The sequence below is a fragment of the Adiantum capillus-veneris genome, chromosome 1, assembly GCF_014529385.1.
Source record: "Adiantum capillus-veneris isolate H3 chromosome 1, ASM1452938v2, whole genome shotgun sequence".
NCBI classification, from domain to species: domain Eukaryota; kingdom Viridiplantae; phylum Streptophyta; class Polypodiopsida; order Polypodiales; family Pteridaceae; genus Adiantum; species Adiantum capillus-veneris.
The window spans coordinates 72,274,493-72,281,170 of record NC_140931.1 but is presented as its reverse complement, the minus strand read 5'-3'; the positions used below and the strand labels follow the sequence as shown (position 1 = coordinate 72,281,170).

At 39.9% G+C, this 6,678-nt stretch overlaps 1 pseudogene; it reads right to left on the bottom strand.

The window, feature by feature from the left end:
• Positions 1-655: 655 nt before the first annotated feature.
• Positions 656-1,069, bottom strand: LOC147464964 (antifungal protein ginkbilobin-like protein pseudogene; annotated as a pseudogene).
• Between the last annotated feature and the right edge of the window lie 5,609 nt (positions 1,070-6,678).

Below are 6,678 nucleotides of genomic sequence, written 5' to 3'. Positions count from 1 at the left end.
AAATTAATTTATAGAATGCAAAAAAAGTTAAGCCATGTGAGGCTATGAAATGAAATGTGAAATAAAAAAAACTCATCAATGTGTGTGTCTGGGTGTATCTATAGAATTTACTAGAATTATACAAGGTGAAACTTCACTTTAACAATCTAAAACAATAGAATGTAATAAAAGTCAAGACATATCGAGATGTGAAATGAAGGGTGAAATAAGAAGATCCATGTACAATTTTAAAGCTAAGCTGAAATAACATTTAAGGTATGTCTCAGTCACTCAGTCAATCATCGCTCAAAACATTGAAAGTATGCCTAACCCAATACTCCTCTAAGGTTTCTTTTAAACAGCCAAAATAAAGTAAACTCTCATTCACTTCAAAGCGACCACGATAACATCGAAGTGATTCATGAGGATAACTACAACACTTGACTATAGATCGAGTATTGCATGCAAGTGAAAGCACGGGCTACAGTTCTTGCATGCAATACTCGACTACATGGAATATTGTGTATAGATTATTGCATATAGTTCTTGCATGCAATATTAGACTACATTGATTATTGTGTATAGATTATTGCGTATAGTTCTTGCATGCAATACTGGATTATTGTGTGTCTATTAGTATACTTCATGGGTAGGTGGGCTATGGAAATGACATCATCTAAAAGTAGGAGTCCTCGTAGTGGATCCAGCACTTGGGATACTCAACGCGGGCGCCGAGGGCGCTGTTGCAGATGCGCCAGATGTCGGAGGAGAGGCGGTGGAGGCAGGCCTGGCATTGGTAGGGCGTGGTAGACGCCTGGCAGTAGGCCTCACCGAAGGCCGGGGCGTCGCCGCCTCCCACGCGCGTCTTGAAGGAGTAGGAGGGCGTGTAAGGCGTGTTTTCGCCCAGCAGATGCAGTAGAGACCCCAAGTGGCCCCAGAACTGGCTTCCTTGGGGGATCATCCCCCTCGGGTCGCACTTAGCCGACACCACAGCTGGATTGACTGCTGCAGCTCCCTGCAGCAAGAACATTGTGCAAATGGCCACACAGCAGCAAGCTGCAATGGCGAGGTCAGCTGTGCGCTTCATCATTCTGCTAAATTGAGGCAGAAATCGATAGTGGGTTTGTAAATGAGGCTAAAGCGCTGTAATGGGCTGTCGCTAATTCTGTAATTCAGCGTTGATGCTGAAGTGTTAAAGCTTTGTGCTCAATCTGGAGCTTTAATGGTAGCTGCGCTCTTCAGCTTCCGTTTATACCTCAAGCCCGTGGTCGGCAGAAGGCTAATTTTAGTGCAGTCTACTATAGCTCTTCTGCACGTGGGATTTCTCTGATGCACAAACGTGTAAGCCAGCTTGTTTATCCTCATGGCTTTGTCGTCTCCTGGCAATATTGCCTTGACCACTCTATCCGTCAATATAGCTCCTCATCATCGTGACCCCCTTGCCACTTCACGCTTCCACTTTCCTGCAGATGGTCCTCCATAAGTGGAAGTGGTTGAGGCCAACTAGAAAGCACTTTCACTAGGCTTTTGACCTTACAGAATTACGTCCATTAACCAACTAGAAAGCACTTTCACTAAGCTTTTGACTTTACAGACTTACTTCCATTAGCAACTTAAGTTAATCAATGAGCGCACTACATTTCTAATAGAGTCGACTACCTTTGGATTTAGTTGGTAAGCATGTTATCATTGAGTCAATCCAAGAAATAGGCCGGTTGGTGATTCCAACCGTCCATCCTTTTTGCATGTTCGATACTTTGCTATTTATTAATTACGAACTTGTAATCTAAATGGTATAACAAAATATATTATGTACACTAAGGCCTTCATAGAAAGAAATTTTTGAGCTTTTTTGGACTCGAATTTCTGCCTCTAGAAAATCTCTTGGAAAGGTGTAAGTTTTAAACAATTAGCTAGAAAAGGACAAACCAATGCTGTGAAAAGTGAACTTGACATCTCACATGGTCTAAAGATTTTAAAATGTAATGACTTGAGTAAGTAAGTATTTGTCATTGTTTTACATTAGACATTTGTGTAATTGTTCATGTGGATACTAAACAATGAAAACAAGTCAAATGAGGGCAAAAACAGGCTTGACAACAAAAGTGGTGATCAAAACGCAAAGACCATTCCATTTCAGTTGGAATGGCCAAATCGCTCTGCTAAGTCACATGTAGCACAAATTGCCCTGTACTTTGCCTCTATGGATGATAAGGCAATTGTGGGCTATTTCTTGTTGCTCCATGAAACTACTTTCTTAAGCCAAAAGAAAAGGTGTAACCTATAGTCGACCATCATCCATCTTGATCTCCACCTCAATCCGAATCACTCCATCTCGTAGAATGATCTTGGAGTCTGTACCTCCAGCCACATAGTGAATGCGTAATGACTTGGTCACCTTTAAATATCACAGAGTTCGAAGAGCATGTTCCAAATATGACTTGGCGTGAAAGAACTAAGAAGCCCACTGGAAAGTTGACATCAAACTAGGTGTTGAGAACCCAAATAAGAGAACCTTATACCTCTTGCCAATACTTTGTAGCATTTGCTACATTTTGGGGCTCATAATATGGCTACTTCTGATTGGGATCCATAGGAGTTGAGATAGGTTTACACTTAGTCATACCAAATGCTTCCAACAACTTTTGGATATAGCGCTCCTGAGAGAGAAATATGCCCTCCTTTGTGTGGCATATCTCCAATCCAAGAAAGTAGTGAAGCAAGCTGAGATCTATCCTTGATCTATCATCTCAAAATCCTAAGCCAAGGGTCTCTATAGTACTACGGATGTGCTCAACATGGCTACCTATAATCATAGAATCGTCCACATAGAGAATAATAAGTGTCACCAATCCTCCCTCATGGTAAATGTATAAATCCAAATTTACAGAAGAACATCAAAAGGAGTGTTGTATGAAGAAAGAGTCTATCTTCTGGTGCCACGATCGAGGGGCTACTTTAGGACATAGAGAGACTTTAACCTAAAAACCATGTCTCTGAAATCCGGATCCTCAAACCTTGGAGGTTGCTCCACACACACCTCCTTTAAGTCACCATTGAGAAATTCTGAAATAATATCCATCTGAAACACGGGCCATCCGAAAAATGTAGCAAGGTAAAAAACTATCCGGATTGTCGCCATCTACACAATCCGTGCAAAAGTCTCATCATAGCCCACATCAAGTTTCTAAGAGAAGACCTTGGCAACTAGCCTTGACTTGCGCTTATCCAAAGAACCATCAGATTTGTACTTGGCCTTGTAGACCCATTTGACACCAATCACCTTCCTCTTGGTAGGCCGGAAAACCAACTCCCATGTATTGTTCTTCTTGATGGAATCAAGTTCTTTGGTATGGCCAACTTCACTTGGATTGTGAAAGCACCTCCTTAACTATCATAGGATATTTGTCCCCGATCACTAGTGAGATCAAATCATAGTTCATAAGTCCCATCTACCTTAGCAAATTAGAGTCACTGAGATCATTGTGTAGTACCATCTTCACGCCAATCTAGTGGAAAATCTGAAATCACTGCGTCTCACAAGGTCTCCAATAGCCACTTCAATAAGTTGTCTAGCTTACTCCATGGGGCATTAGGGAATTTGGGAGGTCATTTGGAGGGCCTTCTAAGAAAATAAATTTTTTTGCCTTCTCTCTCTAGAAAATTGGTGTGGTATAAGAAAAGGTGTCTTCATCAACCGTTCAAAAAGTGTACTTCGAAGTGGATTCTTTCGACAAAGTCATAAAGGCCATAATGATTGATGGGATTTCCCTTTTCAATTATATTGAATGCACCTCGTCATATAGGAGGGAATTTCTTTTCCATACGATGTATGCAGTAGGGAGTCTAGGGAGTAACGGTGCTACACTTTTTTGTTTCTTGATTTTCTTGACTGTGGATTCATGGCTTCTTTACCCACCCCCTCAAACCTTCTCACTAAACGACATAAATATCATCTACACATTGATTTAAATCTTGAATATGAGCCTTTATGCAAGCTAAATAAAACAAACACAATAGTAACACCCACAAAGAAAGAAAGACTCAGAGTAAAGGGACCAAAACACATAGATTTATGGACAATTGGCTTACTCTATCCTTTGAATCCTATGACCAATGCCTCTTTTGCATTTGTAAATCCCACTACTTTATTGAAATTTGCAAGTGACGAACAGAATGGTTTACTTGGCTACTCAAAGCTCTAACTGAGAAATCAGAAATTCAGAAAAGCATGCTTCACCATCAAGAAAATGAGATTATATGACTTTCTAGTTTGCATTGTGAGGACCATAAAACCCTTTTGTAGTGCACACAAGAAATATAGGTATTGCAAGAAAAAGTGTGAAATTTACAAAGGAAAGATACAAGCTTAGGTGCTCGTATGTGAAAGAAGAGACTACAAAATCTTGAAACCTTGAAGGTTGGCTCTAGAGGTCTCAAGAAAAGAATCCAAGCATTGAGGTCAGGATTGTGAACCTTTTAGTTTATTTCACCTATACTTTTTTTTGTTATGTTTGTTATATTTTCTATGTAGACATGCTATATATCCAGACAAATAAAAAATAGATCCAAAGGCCAATGTAGGAAAGCAGTTGAAGCCTTTGATAACAAGTGTTCTCGTAAAGGATATAATGCATGCCAAAAAGTATAAGGTTTTGCAGTGGGATGTTTTTGACCGTTTTATTACAAAGAGTGAAGTTCCTGCTAGTGAAATACATGGCACACTTGACTCCCTTGGTGTGAGTAAGAGAGGGTACTCAGCTATTCAATAGTCTATCTCCTCCATTTTTGTAAAGAATGGAATAAAGTCTTAACTTCTACTAGCAACAACAAGTGTCTAGAAAGAGAGACTTCAACTCAACCATGCAAAGACAAATTTCATTGGATGTCCATTTCATGTTAATAGTATTTATAGATCTCAAGGAACAAATGTATTCTATGATGAGTACAACAATATCTTCATAGACCTCACTTTGTTGCAAACTAGAATGGTTGAATTCTACAATGTAACATTTGAAGATTTAGTAGCGTTCTGCATTTTGTTTTGAAGCTAAATGAGTGTAAGATTCTCAAAGACAAGAAGCTAGAATGAGTCACAATAACATTGATGAATAGGGATCTTTCAAAATGCCCCACAGATGATCCTTCATACTTTCAGTGCTCAATCAGAAACAAACATTTGGTGGCTTGGTGTTTTTCAGGTTTTCCATTTCCATCTTCTCTTTAGCTTTGGTGAGACCTCTTGAGATTTAATTTTAGATTTATATTCACATCTCATGCGGATTTAATCTTGAAGGTAAAGAAAAAAGACCACAACATTTTATATTGGGTGTTCCATTTGAAACCCCTATCCGTGATATCATTGATAAACAAATGAATCAAGGAAAGGTGCTGGTTGTCAATGGGAGGGAAGACTTTCAAGTCCAATGGCATCTTGTAGATGACCTTAAATGTAACATTTAATGGCCTAGTAACTTGTGTGTAGCGGAAAATAGCATAGACATAGTGAGCATTTCATTAGAATAGATTCCTAATGAGCATAACAAGAGTGCTTGGATGGAGAGAGCAAAAAAAAGCATAACACCTAGTTAGATAGGCATAAAAAATACTTCAAAAGAGAGAGAAATTAAGCTATTGACAACAATTGAGGACCGGATTTATATGGAGCCGGTCCCCCCTCCAAAAGGCTTTGTATTATAGGTTTCCCCCATCAAGGGAGAGATTTTACAATACAATTCTTCATGCTCCTTCAATAACTAGCTAGTGCACTGAAGATGGAAGCTTCAAGAACTAGCAAACACTTTCAAACACAACATTAATTCCCTCATGGTCTCAGACCCAAGACCTCACACACTTTCAAAGATGGTGAGAGCTGGCGGGATATGAGAGTAGATTAACAGGAAGGAGTAGTCTTACGAGAAAGATGTACATCTCCTCACATAATCACTCATATTAGCATAGAATAGCTTAGTAATTAGCTTGGTAGAGGAGATGATCATGCATTGAATCTTGGCTCTTGGTTGGAATTGCATCACAAAGCCAAGATTTGTTGGTGTAGGCCTCCCTTCTCACAAGCTTGGAGTAGGTGGTAAGCTTTCCATTAAAGCTTGAGAAGGAGAGAGAGAGTCTTCTTGCTTCACACATCAGTTCTGTGTGTATGTGTATGTGATGAAAGATGACAAATTCAGCCCCCTCCCTCTCTTGGTCAACCCCGCTTCCATTTTACTCATGCAGGCACCCCATTGGCCCATGCTAGGAATAGCCAATGAAATTTAAGCAGCATAAGTGATAGCCTTCTAGCATGTGTCCCCCTTTCTCCTTTTGTGAGAGATTTAGGTAATTAATTAATGCAACTAAACTCTCATTGGACCCCTTTGTCTCCTGGTCAATAGGAATCAGGCAAGCCATTGGGCTGCTGAATGCTCATTGGATCCCTTGGGATGCTGAATGCTCATTGGGCTGCTGAATGCTCATTAGATCCCTTGGGAGACTGTCCAATACTCTTCTAGAGAGCTTAATTCTTATTGGTTCTTTCATTAAGTGATTTTAAATTAATTAAAGTAGATTTACTCTAGCCTAATTCTCATTGGTCCACCTTCAAGGCCATACGAATAGGATTTCAGTACACCTTATGGGCATCTGGGCTAGGGAGCTGACATGTGTCCCTCTTTCCCTTTGTGTAAAGGAAGCTTATGTGTG